The sequence below is a fragment of the Cryptomeria japonica genome, unplaced genomic scaffold, assembly GCF_030272615.1.
Source record: "Cryptomeria japonica unplaced genomic scaffold, Sugi_1.0 HiC_scaffold_253, whole genome shotgun sequence".
Lineage (NCBI taxonomy): Eukaryota > Viridiplantae > Streptophyta > Pinopsida > Cupressales > Cupressaceae > Cryptomeria > Cryptomeria japonica.
In genome coordinates, this window is record NW_026729075.1 from 22,501 (window position 1) to 37,500 (window position 15,000).

At 59.8% G+C, this 15,000-nt stretch overlaps 1 non-coding gene across 1 annotated transcript; it reads right to left on the reverse strand.

The window, feature by feature from the left end:
- Window positions 1-3,152: 3,152 nt before the first annotated feature.
- On the reverse strand, window positions 3,153-3,271 carry LOC131869571 (5S ribosomal RNA). The gene has a single exon (XR_009367953.1). It is a non-coding gene; the product is annotated as a 5S ribosomal RNA (ribosomal RNA).
- Window positions 3,272-15,000: the final 11,729 nt, after the last annotated feature.

Below are 15,000 nucleotides of genomic sequence, written 5' to 3' on the forward strand. Positions count from 1 at the left end.
ACCACGGTGCGCAACGCCGGTGGGCACCCGGGAGTGCTTCGAAGTGTGCTCCAAGGTGCTGCGTGCACGTTGTCGGAGCCCGGTTTGCCCCGGGTGCGCACCTCGCGTGCACCTTCGTCGGGGTGGGCACCTTGGCTGGGTTTGCCCCGGCTGCGCTCCGAAGCGGGGTTATTGGAGCGCCGCCTCTTTTTTTGTCGGAGCGTTTGGTGGGGTTTCTCGCATTGGCTCTTCCGAGGCCCGGTTGCCACCCTGGCGCGCACGAAGTCGGAAGTAGGGTTAATTGCCCAGGTGCGCACCTTTGCCAGGGTGGGCACCTTACCTGGGCTGCGCACCAGGGCGGGCTCAAGATGGCACGCGCGTTCCGTTTTTTTCACTATCTTTCAAAACGGAAATTTTAAAATCTCCTTTTTTTTTTGCCTTTTCTGGAAATTAGTGAAGGCAGCGCATCAAAGGTGCGCACCTCGCTGCCCACCTTGGTGTGCTCTGAGGTGCGCACCCGGGAGCGCTACGAAGTGTGCTCCAAGGTGCGGCGTGCACGTTGTCGGAGCCCGGTTTGCCCCGGGTGCGCACCTCGCCTGCACCTTGGCCGGGGTGGGCACCTTGGCTGGGTTTGCCCAGGGTGCGCTCCGAAGCGGGGTTACTGGAGCGCCCCCTCTTTTTTTGTCAGAGCGTTTGGTGGGGTTTCTCGCATTGGCTCTTCCCAGGCCCGGTTGTTGGGTGCGCTCCCACCCTGGCGCGCGCGAAGTTGGAAGTTGGGTTAATTGCCCGGGCGCGCACCTTCGCCAGGGTGGGCACCTTGGTGCGCACACCTTGGCTGGGCTGCGCACCAGGGCGGGCTCAAGATGGCACCAGCATTCCCTTTTTCTCACTATCTTTCAAAATGGAAATTTTAAAATCTCGTTTTTTTTTTGCCTTTTATGGAAATTAGTGAAGGCATCGCATCAAAGGTGCGCACCTCGCTGCCCACCTTGGTGTGCTCCGAGGTGCCCACCACGGTGCGCAACGCCGGTGCGAACCCGGGAGCGCCCCGATGTGTGCTCCAAGGTGCGGCGTGCACGAAGTCGGACCCCGGTTTGCCCCGGGTGCGCACCTCGCGTGCACCTTGGTGCGCACACCTTGGCTGGGTTGCGCGGCCTGGTGGGCACCATGGTGCGCACCAAGGAGCGCTCCGAAGTGTGCTCCAAGGTGCGGCGTGCACGAAGTCGGAGCCCGGTTTGCCCCGGGTACGCACCTCGCGTGCACCTTCGCCGGGGTGGGCACCTCGGCTGGGTTGCGCGCCCTGGTGCGCACCAAGGAGCGCTCCGAAGTGTGCTCCAAGGTGCGGCGTGCACGAAGTCGGAGCCCGGTTTGCCCCGGGTGCGCACCTTCGCCGCGGTGCGCACCATGGCGTGCACGAAGTCGGAGCCCGGTTTGCCCCGGGTGCGCACCTCGCGTGCACCTTCGGCGGGGTTGCGCGCCCTGGTGGGCACCATGGTGCGCACCAAGGAGCGCTCCGAAGTGTGCTCCAAGGTGCGGCGTGCACGAAGTCGGAGCCCGGTTTGCCCCGGGTGCGCACCTCGCGTGCACCTTCGGCGGGGTTGCGCGCCCTGGTGGGCACCATGGTGCGCACCAAGGAGCGCTCCGAAGTGTGCTCCAAGGTGCGGCGTGCACGAAGTCGGAGCCCGGTTTGCCCCGGGTGCGCACCTCGCGTGCACCTTCGCCGCGGTGGGCACCATGGCGTGCACGAAGTCGGAGCCCGGTTTGCCCCGGGTGCGCACCTCGCGTGCACCTTCGCCGGGGTGGGCACCTCGGCTGGGTTGCGCGCCCTGGTGCGCACCAAGGAGCGCTCCGAAGTGTGCTCCAAGGTGCGGCGTGCACGAAGTCGGAGCCCGGTTTGCCCCGGGTGCGCACCTCGCGTGCACCTTCGCCAGGGTGGGCACCTCGGTGCGCACACCTTCTCAATGTTTTCTTGCCTTTTCTGGAAATTGGTGAAGGCAGCGCATCAAAGGTGCGCACCTCGGTGTGCTCCGAGGTGCGAACCCGAGAGCGCTCCGAGGTGCCCACGAAGTCGAAAGTCGGGTTAATTGCATTGTTTTCCCCGGGTGCGCTCCGAGGTGCGCAACATCGGCGCGCACCAAGGAGGGCTCCGAAGTGTGCTCCAAGGTGCGCACGATGGCGTGCACCTCTGGTGCGCACGATTCGGAGCTCGGTTTGACCGGGGTGCGCACACCTTGGCTGGGTTGCGCACCTTTTGTGCGCTCCAAGGTGCGCACGAAGTCGGAGCTCGGTTTGCCCCGGGTGCGCACCTTCGCCAGGGTGCGCACCTTGATGCGCACGCCTTGGCTGGGCTGCGCACCTTGGTGGGCGCCATGGTGCGCACCTTTCGTGCGCTCCAAGGTGCGCACGAAGTCGGAGCTCGGTTTGCCCCGGGTGCGCACCTTGGTGGGCGCCATGGTGCACTCCGAGGTGCCCAAGATTGGTGCGCACCAAGGAGCGCTCCGAAGTGCGCTCCAAGGTGCGCGCGAAGTCGAAAGTTGGGTTAATTGTCCGGTTTGCCTCGGGTGCGCACCTTGCGTGCACCTTCGCCAGGGTGGGCGCCTTGGTGCGCACACCTTGGCTGGGCTGCGCACACCTTGGCACCCGCGTTTCCTTCATTTTAAATTTTTTTTTTTTACAATCTCTCAAGTGGGAAATTCTATAATCTCAACTTTTTTTGCCTTTTCAGGAAACTTTTGAATGGAGCGCATCATTGGTGCGCTCCGAAGTGTGCTCCAAAGCTCTCTCCAGCTGCGTGCACCTGCCCCGGCCGCGCACCCGGCCCCGCCCAGCTTCGCTCACCTGTCCCGGGCGTCTGGTGCGGAACCTTAGAGTAAGAAACATCACCGTGCACCTTGGCCAACGTGCGCGACTCGACCGAGCGCGCACTGGCCGAGGTGCACACCGATTTCACCTGGGTGCGCGCGCAGCACCTCGGGCGCACCGGGGTGCGCGCACAACGCCCGGGTTGCACCGTGGCCTGTGTGCTCGGGGCGCCTCGGGTGCGCGCTCGGTGTCGCCCCCGCGCGCGCGGTAGTGCGGGCAGCGCACCCCGGCCCGGCCCGGCCCCGACGAGAACGCAAACGGGCAAAAGGTTTATTCAAATAGCATTGCGACGCCCGGCGAAAAACTAAAAAAGGGTGCAACACCGGGACTTCCCGGGAGGTCACCCATCCCAGTACTACTCCGGCCCAAGCGCGCTTAACTGCGGAGTTCTGATGGGATCTGGTGCACTAATGCTGGTATGATCGCACCCGTTATGAGCTTGTCGCAGTGTGTACTTAGCAAACCGCGACCCACGTGCGAATCCACCCCGGCCACCCACCCCCGTCGAGGTGCACACCCTCCCTCGCGAAGTGCGCCCCGTTCGCCAAGTGTGAGCCCTGCCCGGGTGCGCGCACCTTGCTAGGGCGTCGGGTGTGCACCCGGCCCGGCCTACGTGCGTGCACCTGGAGGGGGCGTCGTGTGCGTGCAATGTCCCGTCTGCAACGCGGTGCCCACACACCACCTCGGGCGCAACGACCTGCGCTCACATGTGGGCCGAGTGCACCTTGGTGCATGTTCGGGGCGCCTCGGGTGCACGCTCGATCTTGCCCCGGTGCACCAAGGCGCTCGGTTTGCCCCGGGTGCGCACTTGGTGCAAGGTGGGCACCCAAAATAGGGATCAAGCACCAAAACACAAGTTTCGGGATGCAAAATGGGACCCAAGGACCACAAATGCGTTCCAAGACCCATGATGGGTCCACGAGAACAAAAATGTGTTCCGAGACTTAATAAACAAATATTGGGTTTTAGGAGAAGAAACATGCTCTGATGCCCAAAACGAGAATCGACCCCGAAAAGGCCACAGGCCAAAAGTGGGATGCGAGACAAAAAAAAATGGGACCCGAGGACCAAAATTGGGTTCCCAGGTCGAAGACAGGGCAACCGGACAAGAAACGACCTCTAAGGCTCGAAATGAGTCCCGACGACTAAAACTTGACAAGAAGCACCCATCAGGCACCCAACTCGACACCCATGGGATGCCGACCCACCCGGGCTTCCACCTAGCACACCTTGGCACCCACCCACCCTCGCACCCAACCTCGCACCCAACTTAGCACCTTTGAACCCACATTGGCACTCACCCTGACCCTGGCACCTTGGAACCCACATTGGCACTCACCTTGACCCTGGCACCCACCTTTGCACTCACCTTGGGACCCACCCTGGCTCCCACCTCGGCACCCACCCAGACACCCACCTTGGTTCCTTGGCACCCACCTTGGATCCTTGGCACCCACCCCGACACCCACCTTGGCACGCAACTTGGCTACTTGCCACCCACCTTGGCTCCTTGACGCCCACCCCGACAACCACCCCGTGACCTACCCTGGCTAGGGTTGGTGCACACCCACCCTGGTGCCCACCTTGGCACCCACCCTATGACCCACCTTGGCACGCACCTTAGTACCCACCCCGTTACCCACCCTAGGACCCACCCCGTGACCCACCTTGGCCAGGGTGGGTGCACCCACCCTGGTGCCCACCTTGGCACCCACCCATCCTAGCACCCAGCCTGTGACCGGGCTTGGAACCCAACCTTGCACCCGCACCCGTCTTGGCCAGTGTGGGTGCGCACCCATCCTGGCACCCACGTTGTGACACACCCTTTAACCCACGCACCCTAGCACCCACGTTGGCACCCACCTTGGAACCCAACCTAGCAACTTGGCACCCACCCCGTGACCCACCTTGGCATCCACCATAGCAGTCGCCGACTTGGCACCCACCTCGGCACCCACCTTGACACTTGTGGACCCACCTTGCCACTCACCCTAGCATCGACCCATCCTAGCACCCACCCTGGCACCTTTGCACCCTAGCACTCACCCATCCTAGCACCTAACCTGTGACCCACCTTGACACTCACCCTCGCACCCACCTTGGAACCCAACCTAGCACCCACCCACCCTGACACCAACCCTAGCACCTACCCACCCTTGCACCCACCCTGTGACCCATCTTGGCACCCACCCATCCTACCACTCAACCTATCACCCACCTTCTCACCCACCTTGGCATCCACCTTAGCACCCACCCACACTGGCACCTTGGCACCCACCTCGGGCAAGGTGGGTGCACACCCACCCTGGCACCCAATTTAGAACCCACCGAGCATGTTACCCACCTTGGCACCCACATTGCAGCCCACCCTAGTACCCACCCTATGACCCACATTGGCATCCACACCCTAGCACCCAGGCACCTCGACACCCGCCTTGACACCCACCCTAGCACTGAACCTGTGACCCACCTTGGAACTCACCCTAGAACCCACCCACCCTGTGAACCACCTTGGCATCCACCTTAGCACCCACCCACCTTGGCACCCACTCTAGCACTCACCCATCCTAACACCCAACTTGTTACCCACCTTGGCACCCGCCCTCGCGTCCACCTTGAAACCCACCCTAGCACCCACCCACGCAGGAGCCCACCTTGGCACCCAACCTAACACCCACGCATCCTGGCACCCAACTTGTGACCCACCTTGGAACCCACCCTAGTACCCACCTTTGAACCCACTATATCACCAACCCACCTTGGCACCCACCCTATGACCCTCTTTGGAATCCACCCTAGCACGCACCCACCCTGGCACCCACCATGGAGCGCACCCTAGCACCCACCCACCTCGGCACGCACCTCAACACCCACCTTGGTGTGCGCACTGCGCCAACCTCTCAAAGACCCTATGTGGTGCGCTCCAAAGTGTACACCTTTGGTGCGCTCCAAGGTGCGCACCTTTGGTGCACACCGAGGTGCACACCAAAGTGTGCACCGAGGTGAGCACCAAAGTGCACTCCAGGGTGCACACCAAGGCGTGCACCTTTGGTGCGGTCAATGCAAACGAATTCGGAAGTTGGGGTCGATGTCCTAATCGCTGCTGCAGACTACACGTATGAGAATCGGACAAATAGCTTTATATAGGGGAGGTGTTGCGTTTGATGGGTCGACTCCCCTGGTTGTGTGCACTGCACCAACTTCAAAGACCCTGTCTTGTTTAAGAAGTCAAAAGTTGGGGTGGATGTCCTAATCATTGCTGCAGTCTACGCATGTATGAGAATCAGACAAATAGCTTATATAGGGGAGGTGTTGCATTCGGTGGGTTGACTCCCCTGGTTGTGCGCACTGCGCCAACCTCAAAGACCCCGCATAGCAGAAGAAGTCGGAAGTCGGATTTTGGTGAGCACCAAGGCGTGCACCTTTGGTGCGGTCAACGCAGACGAATTCAGAAGTTGGGGTGGATGTCCTAATCGTTGTTGCAGGCTACACATGTATGAGAATCAGACAAATAGCTTATATAGGGGAGGTGTTGGGTTTGATGGGTCAACTCCCTTGGTTGTGCGCATTACGCCAACCTCAAAGACCTTGTTTTCGTTAAGAAGTCAAAAGTTGGGGTCAATGTCCTAATGGCTCCTGCAGGCTACACATGTATGAGAATCGGACAAATAGCTTATATAGGGGAGGTGTTGGGTTTGATGGGTCGACTCCCCTGGTTGTGCGCATTACGTCAACCTCAAAGACCTTGTTTTCGTTAAGAAGTCAAAAGTTGGGGTCGATGTCCTAATTGCTCCTGTAGACTACACATGTATGAGAATCAGACAAATAGCTTATATAGGGGAGGTGTTGGGTTTGATGGGTTGACTCCCCTAGTTGTTCGCATTACACCAACCTCAAAGACCTTGTTTTCGTTTAGAAGCCGAAAGTTGGGGTCGATGTCCTAATTGCTCCTGCAGGCTACGCATGTATGAGAATCAGACAAATAGCTTATATAGGGGAGGTGTTGGGTTTGATGGGTCGACTCCCCTGGTTGTGCGCATTGCGCCAACCTCAAAGACCCTGCATTGCGGATGAAGTCGAAAGTCAGAGTTTGGTGTGCTACAAGGTGTGGTCGAAGGTGCTCACCTAGGTGTGCACCTTTGGAGCACAGGAAAAGTGCCCTCCAAAAGTGCGCACCTTTGGAGTGCACAAAAGTGCCCTCCAAAAGTGCGCACCTTTGGAGCGCAGAAAAGTGCCCTCCAAAAAGTGCCCTCCAAAAGTGCGCACCTTTGGAGCGCAGAAAAGTGCCCTCCAAAAAGTGCCCTCCAAAAGTGCGCACCTTTGGAGCGCAGAAAAGTGCCCTCCAAAAAGTGCCCTCCAAAAGTGCGCACCTTTGGAGCGCAGAAAAGTGCCCTCCAAAAAGTGCCCTCCAAAAGTGCGCACCTTTGGAGCGCAGAAAAGTGCCCTCCAAAAAGTGCCCTCCAAAAGTGCGCACCTTTGGAGCGCAGAAAAGTGCCCTCCAAAAAGTGCCCTCCAAAAGTGCGCACCTTTGGAGCGCAGAAAAGTGCCCTCCAAAAAGTGCCCTCCAAAAGTGCGCACCTTTGGAGCGCAGAAAAGTGCCCTCCAAAAAGTGCCCTCCAAAAGTGCGCACCTTTGGAGCGCAGAAAAGTGCCCTCCAAAAGTGCGCACCTTTGGAGCGCACAAAAGTGCCCTCCAAAAGTGCGCACTTTTGGTGCGCACCAAGGCGCTGGTTCGGTCGTTGCAGGCGAGTTCGGAAGTTGGGGTCGATGTCCTGAGCGGAGGTGCAAACTACACAGGTGTCGGAATCGGACAAATAGCTTATATAGGGGAGGTGTATGCTTCGATGGGTCGACTCCCCAGGTTGAGCGCACCGCGCCAACCTCAAAGACCCTACGGTATGGATGAAGTCGGAAGTTGGGTCCGATGACCGATTCGATTAGTAGGTATGCTCATGAGGTCGGAATTTGGGTCCGATGACCTGCCATGTGCAGGAAGGCGAATGTTGACACTGTGCGTTGCAAGGTGCACACCAAGGCGCTGGTGCGGTCTTTTTAGTCGAGTTCGGAAGTTGGGGTCGATGTCCTGATCGGAGGTGCAAGCTACACAGGTGTGGGAATCGGACAAATAGCTTATATAGGGGAGGTGTATGCTTCGTTGGGTCGACTCCCCGGGTTGAGCGCACCGCGCCAACCTCAAAGACCCTACGGTATGGATGAAGTCGGAAGTTGGGTCCGATGACCGATTCGATATGTAGGCATACTCGCGAGGTCGGAATTTGGGTCCGATGACCTGCCACGTGCAGGAAGGCGAATGTTGGCACTGTGCGTTGCAAGGTGCGCACCAAGGCGCTGGTTCGGTCGTTGGAGGCGAGTTCGGAAGTTGGGGTCGATGTCTTGATCGGAGGTGCAAACTACACAGGTGTGGGAATCGGACAAATAGCTTATATAGGGGAGGTGTATGCTTCGTTGGGTCGACTCCCCGGGTTGAGCGCACCGCGCCAACCTCAAAGACCCTACGGTATGGATGAAGTCGGAAGTTGGGTCCGATGACCGATTCGATATGTAGGCATACTCGCGAGGTCGGAATTTGGGTCCGATGACCTGCCATGTGCAGGAAGGCGAATGTTGGGACTGTGCGTCGCAAGGTGCGCACCAAGGCGCTGGTGCCGTCGTTGCAGTCGAGTTCGGAAGTTGGGGTCGATGTCCTGGTCAGAGGTGCAAACTACACAGGTGTGGGAATCGGACAAATAGCTTATATAGGGGAGGTGTATGCTTCGATGGGTCGACTCCCTGGGTTGAGCGCACCGCGCCAACCTCAAAGACCCTACAGTATGGATGAAGTCGGAAGTTGGGTCCGATGACCGATTCGATACGTAGGCATATTGGCGAGGTCTGAATTTGTGTCCGATGACCTGCCATGCGCAGGAAGGCGGAATTTGGGTCCGATGACCGAGTTGATGGCGTGCCATGCGCAGAAAGGCGGAATTTGGGTCCGATGACCGAGTTGATGTTGATGGCCCGCCATGCACAGGAAGGCGGAATTTGGGTCCGATGACCGATTTGAAGGCGTGCCATACGCAAAAAGGCGGAGTTTGGGTCCGATGACCGAGTTGATATTGATGGCCCGCCATGCGCAGGAAGGCGGAATTTGGGTCCGATGACCTGACATACGCATGGAGTCCGACTCGGGGGCCGATGTTCGATTCGATGACTTGCATTGTGGGTAAAGTCGGAAGTTGTGGTCTTTGACCCGATTCGATGACCAGACTTCGGCTGCTTGAGAATCGGACAAATAACTTATATAGGGGAGGTAGTGTTCTCGAGCATCCTCCCCCCGTGCCCGTTTATGTCGATTGATGCTGGTGCTCGACTGGTTGGAGCGCTCGGATGCAAAAATCTTGCACCAGGATTTATCGATTGTGATGGACACGGCAAGTCTCCTGATTGCTATGCAGGAGCTCATCGTGAATCTCTATGCGGCCTTGGTATGGACTCGACCTGCGGAATGGTTCGGCAATGGTAGTCGCTCCAACACGTCCTTGCAATGGCCACAGAGGTGATTCGACTAGAGCTCCAGTCTAGCTTTTGGGTTGCTTGGCGGACTGGTATAGCCGCGATCGAGTTCCGGCCATGAACGTTTTAGATAGCTCTTGGGCTTTCTGGGACGGAAGTCGGAAGTTTGGGCTGTTGTCCGATTTGATGACCATTCTTCGGATGTGTGAGAATCGGACAAATAACTTATATAGGGGACTGTGTTGTCTCACGCAGCCCCCTCCGTGCCCCTCTATCTCGACCGATGTTGGTGCTTGAAAGGGTTGGGATCGCTCGGATTTATAAACGTGCACCACCATTTGTCGAGTGTGAGGGACGCGGCAGGTCTCCTAAATGCTATGCGGGCGCTCTCTGAGAATCTCTATCCGGCCTCGACACAGACTAGTCTTGCTGAATGGTTTGGCACTGGTAGTCGATCCAACACGTCGTTGTTGTGGCCGCCTAGGCGATTCGATTCGAGCCCCCGTCTAGCTTTTGGGTTGCTTGGCGGATTTTGCCCTATCCGCAAGTGAGCTCGGTCCCTAAACGTTCGAGAAACCCGATTGCTATGCGCCGACTCTCTTTCTTGCGAGCCTCCATCTAGCTTTTGGGTCTCTACGGAACGGAAGTCGGAATCTGGGACCGTTGTTTGATTCGACGAGGCAGACTACGGTTGTGCGAGAATCGGACAAATAACTTATATAGGGGAGGTGTTGACTGGAGCATTCTCCCCCGTGCCCCTCTAACTCGACCAATGCTGGCGCTCGAACGGTGGTAGCGCTCGGATTTTCATTGAGCGCCAGCATTGGTCGATTTAGAGGGGCATGCGAGATTCCCGAATGCTATGCGAGGGCTCTAACGGAAATGTCTATTGGTTTCGGTATGGATGCAATTGCGAGTGGTTCGGCAAAGGTAGTCGTTCCGATGCGTCCATGTCGTGGCCAAATCGATAATTCGATTTGAGCCCTCGTATAGCATTTGGGTCTCTCGATGTGATTCCGCATTCCAGTCCCTTTGGGCACTGCTTGAGCCGCATCCCAGGGGGTTCCCTTCCCAATAATCTGCCTCGCAACCCGATTGCTATGCGGTGAGGCTCCTCGGCCGCCTCGGAACTATCTGTGTATCAGACGCATCGCGGGATAAGGGGTTGGCAACGGTAGTCGCCCCAAGCGCGTCCGATGCTTGGACCATTCCGAGGCGGCCCTGAAGCCTCTTCCGTCTAGCCGTTGGGTCCTTCTCGCCGCATCCCTCGCCTCGCACCCCGATTGCTATGCGGTGAGGCTCCTCGGCCGCCTCGGAACTATCTGTGTATCGGACGCGTCGCGGGATAAGGGGTTGTCACTGGTAGTCGCCCCAAGCGCGTCCGATGCTTGGACCATTCCGAGGCGGCCCTGAAGCCTCTTCCGTCTAGCCGTTGGGTCCTTCTCGCCGCATCCCTCGCCTCGCACCCCGATTGCTATGCGGTGAGGCTCCTCGGCCGCCTCGGAACTATCTGTGTATCGGACGCGTCGCGGGATAAGGGGTTGTCATTGGTAGTCGCCCCAAGCGCGTCCGATGCTTGGACCATTCCGAGGCGGCCCTGAAGCCTCTTCCGTCTAGCCGTTGGGTCCTTCTCGCCGCATCCCTCGCCTCGCACCCCGATTGCTATGCGGTGAGGCTCCTCGGCCGCCTCGGAACTATCTGTGTATCGGACGCGTCGCGGGATAAGGGGTTGTCACTGGTAGTCGCCCCAAGCGCGTCCGATGCTTGGACCATTCCGAGGCGGCCCTGAAGCCTCTTCCGTCTAGCCGTTGGGTCCTTCTCGCCGCATCCCTCGCCTCGCACCCCGATTGCTATGCGGTGAGGCTCCTCGGCCGCCTCGGAACTATCTGTGTATCGGACGCGTCGCGGGATAAGGGGTTGTCACTGGTAGTCGCCCCAAGCGCGTTCGATGCTTGGACCATTCCGAGGCGGCCCTGAAGCCTCTTCCGTCTAGCCGTTGGGTCCTTCTCGCCGCATCCCTCGCCTCGCACCCCGATTGCTATGCGGTGAGGCTCCTCGGCCGCCTTGGAACTATCTGTGTATCGGACGCGTCGCGGGATAAGGGGTTGTCACTGGTAGTCGCCCCAAGCGCGTCCGATGCTTGGACCATTCCGAGGCGGACCCGAAGCCTCTTCCGTCTAGCCGTTGGGTCCTTCTCGCCGCATCCTTCGCCTCGCACCCCGATTGCTATGCGGTGAGGCTCCTCGGCCGCCTCGGAACTATCTGTGTATCGGACGCGTCGCGGGATAAGGGGTTGTCACTGGTAGTCGCCCCAAGCGCGTCCGATGCTTGGACCATTCCGAGGCGGACCCGAAGCCTCTTCCGTCTAGCCGTTGGGTCCTTCTCGCCGCATCCCTCGCCTCGCACCCCGATTGCTATGCGGTGAGGCTCCTCGGCCGCCTTGGAACTATCTGTGTATCGGACGCGTCGCGGGATAAGGGGTTGTCACTGGTAGTCGCCCCAAGCGCGTCCGATGCTTGGACCATTCCGAGGCGGACCCGAAGCCTCTTCCGTCTAGCCGTTGGGTCCTTCTCGCCGCATCCCTCGCCTCGCACCCCGATTGCTATGCGGTGAGGCTCCTCGGCCGCCTTGGAACTATCTGTGTATCGGACGCGTCGCGGGATAAGGGGTTGTCACTGGTAGTCGCCCCAAGCGCGTCCGATGCTTGGACCATTCCGAGGCGGACCCGAAGCCTCTTCCGTCTAGCCGTTGGGTCCTTCTCGCCGCATCCCTCGCCTCGCACCCCGATTGCTATGCGGTGAGGCTCCTCGGCCGCCTTGGAACTATCTGTGTATCGGACGCGTCGCGGGATAAGGGGTTGTCACTGGTAGTCGCCCCAAGCGCGTCCGATGCTTGGACCATTCCGAGGCGGCCCCGAAGCCTCTTCCGTGTAGCCGTTGGGTCCTTCTCGCCGCATCCCTCGCCTCGCACCCCGATTGCTATGCGGTGAGGCTCCTCGGCCGCCTTGGAACTATCTGTGTATCGGACGCGTCGCGGGATAAGGGGTTGTCACTGGTAGTCGCCCCAAGCGCGTCCGATGCTTGGACCATTCCGAGGCGGCCCCGAAGCCTCTTCCGTGTAGCCGTTGGGTCCTTCTCGCCGCATCCCTCGCCTCGCACCCCGATTGCTATGCGGTGAGGCTCCTCGGCCGCCTTGGAACTATCTGTGTATCGGACGCGTCGCGGGATAAGGGGTTGTCACTGGTAGTCGCCCCAAGCGCGTCCGATGCTTGGACCATTCCGAGGCGGACCTGAAGCCTCTTCCCTCTAGCCGTTGGGGCTTTCTCGCCGCATCCCTCGCCTCGCACCCCGATTGCTATGCTGTGAGGCTCCTCGGCCGCCTTGGAACTATCTGTGTATCGGACGCATCGCGGGATAAGGGGTTGGCAGTGGTAGTCGCCCCAAGCGCATCCGATGCTTGGACCATTCCGAGGCGGCCCTGCAGCCTCTTCCGTCTAGCCGTTGGGGCCATCTCGCCGCATCCCCCACCTCGCACCACGATTGCTATGCGGTGAGGCTCCTTGGCCGCCTCGGAACTATCTGTGTATCGGACGCATCGCGGGATAAGGGGTTGTCACTGGTAGTCGCCCCAAGCGCGTCCGATGCTTGGACTATTCCGAGGCGGCCCTGCAGCCTCTTCCGTCTAGCCGTTGGGGCCATCTCGCTGCATCCCCCACCTCCTCGGCCGCCTCGGAACTATCTGTGTATCGGACGCATCGCGGGATAAGGGGTTGGCAGTGGTAGTCGCCCCAAGCGCGTCCGATGCTTGGACTATTCCGAGGCAGCCCTGCAGCCTCTTCCGTCTAGCCTTTGGGGCCATCTCGCCGCATCCCTCGCCTCGCACCCCGATTGCTATGCGGTGAGGCTCCTCGGCCGCCTGGGAACTATCTTCGTATCGGACGCATCGCGGGATAAGGGGTTGTCACTGGTAGTCGCCCCAAGCGCGTCCGATGCTTGGACTATTCCGAGGCGGCCCTGTGGCCTCTTCCGTCTAGCCGTTGGGGCCATCTCGCCGCATCCCCCACCTCGCACCCCGATTGCTATGCGGTGAGGCTCTTCGGCCGCCTTGGAACTATCTTCGTATCGGACGCATCGCGGGATAAGGGGTTGTCACTGGTAGTGGCCCCAAGCGCGTCCGATGCTTGGACTATTCCGAGGCGGCCCTGCAGCCTCTTCCGTCTAGCCGTTGGGGCCATCTCGCCGCATCCCCCACCTCGCACCCCGATTGCTATGCGGTGAGGCTCCTCGGCCGCCTTGGAACTATCTTCGTATCGGACGCATCGCGGGATAAGGGGTTGTCACTGGTAGTCGCCCCAAGCGCGTCCGATGCTTGGACTATTCCGACGCGGCCCTGTGGCCTCTTCCGTCTAGCCGTTGGGGCCATCTCGCCGCATCCCCCACCTCGCACCCCGATTGCTATGCGGTGAGGCTCCTCGGCCGCCTTGGAACCATCTTCGTATCGGACGCATCGCGGGATAGAGGGCTGTCACTGGTAGTCGCCCCAAGCGTGTCCGATGCTTGGACCATTCCTAGGCGGCCCTGAAGCCTCTTCCGTCTAGCCGTTGGGGCCTTCCCGCCCCATCCCTCGCCTCGCACCCCCGATTGCTATGCGGTGAGGCTCCTCGGCCGCCTTGGAACCATCTGTGTATCGGACGCATCGCGGGATAAGGGGTTGGCACTGGCAGTCGCCCCAAGCGCGTCCGATGCTTGGACCATTCCGAGGTGGCCCTGAAGCCTCTTCCGTCTAGCCGTTGGGGCCTTCCCGCCCCATCCCTCGCCTCGCACCCCGATTGATATGCGGTGAGGCTCCTCGGCCGCCTTGGAACTATCTGTGTATCGGACGCATCGCGGGATAAGGGGTTGGCACTGGTAGTCGTCCCAATCGCATCCGATGCTTGGACCATTCCGAGGCGGCCCTGCAGCCTCTTCCGTTTAGCCGTCGGGGCCTTCCCGCCGCATCCCTCGCCTCGCATCCCGATTCCTATGCGGTGAGTCTTCTCGGCCGCCGCGGAACTATACCTGTTATTGCTACTGCATCCTTCGGCTGGTAACCTCCTCTGCCGCCTTGGAACGTTCTCTTTGTCGGACGCGTCGCGGGATAAGGGGTTGGCACTGGTAGTCGCCCCAAGCGCGCCCGATGCATAGACCGCTCCGAGTCGACCTTGCTTTCAGCCTCTCACATGCATAGACCTCTCTGAGTCGACCCTGCAGCCTCTCACGTTTAGCCTTTGGAATCTCGCCTCACAACATGATTGCTATCCTTGATGCATCCCTTGCCTCGAGCCCTGATTGCTTTCTTGGCTGCATCCCTCCTCTCCTCACAGCCCGGTTGTCATCACTGCTTCATCCGTCGCTTCATGCATTCTGGCTGCTGGGCCCTTCCCACCGCACACCTCGATTGCTATCTCTTCTGCATCACACACCCCGATTGCTATCTCTGCTACATCCCTCGGCTCTCACTTCTGCATCCTTCGCCTCACACCTCGATTGCTATCAATGCTGCATCCGTAACCTCACACCCCGATTGCTATGCGGGGAGGCTCCTTGGCCGCCTTGGAAATTTCTGTGTGTCGGACGCACCGCGGGATAAGGGGTTGGCACTGGTAGTC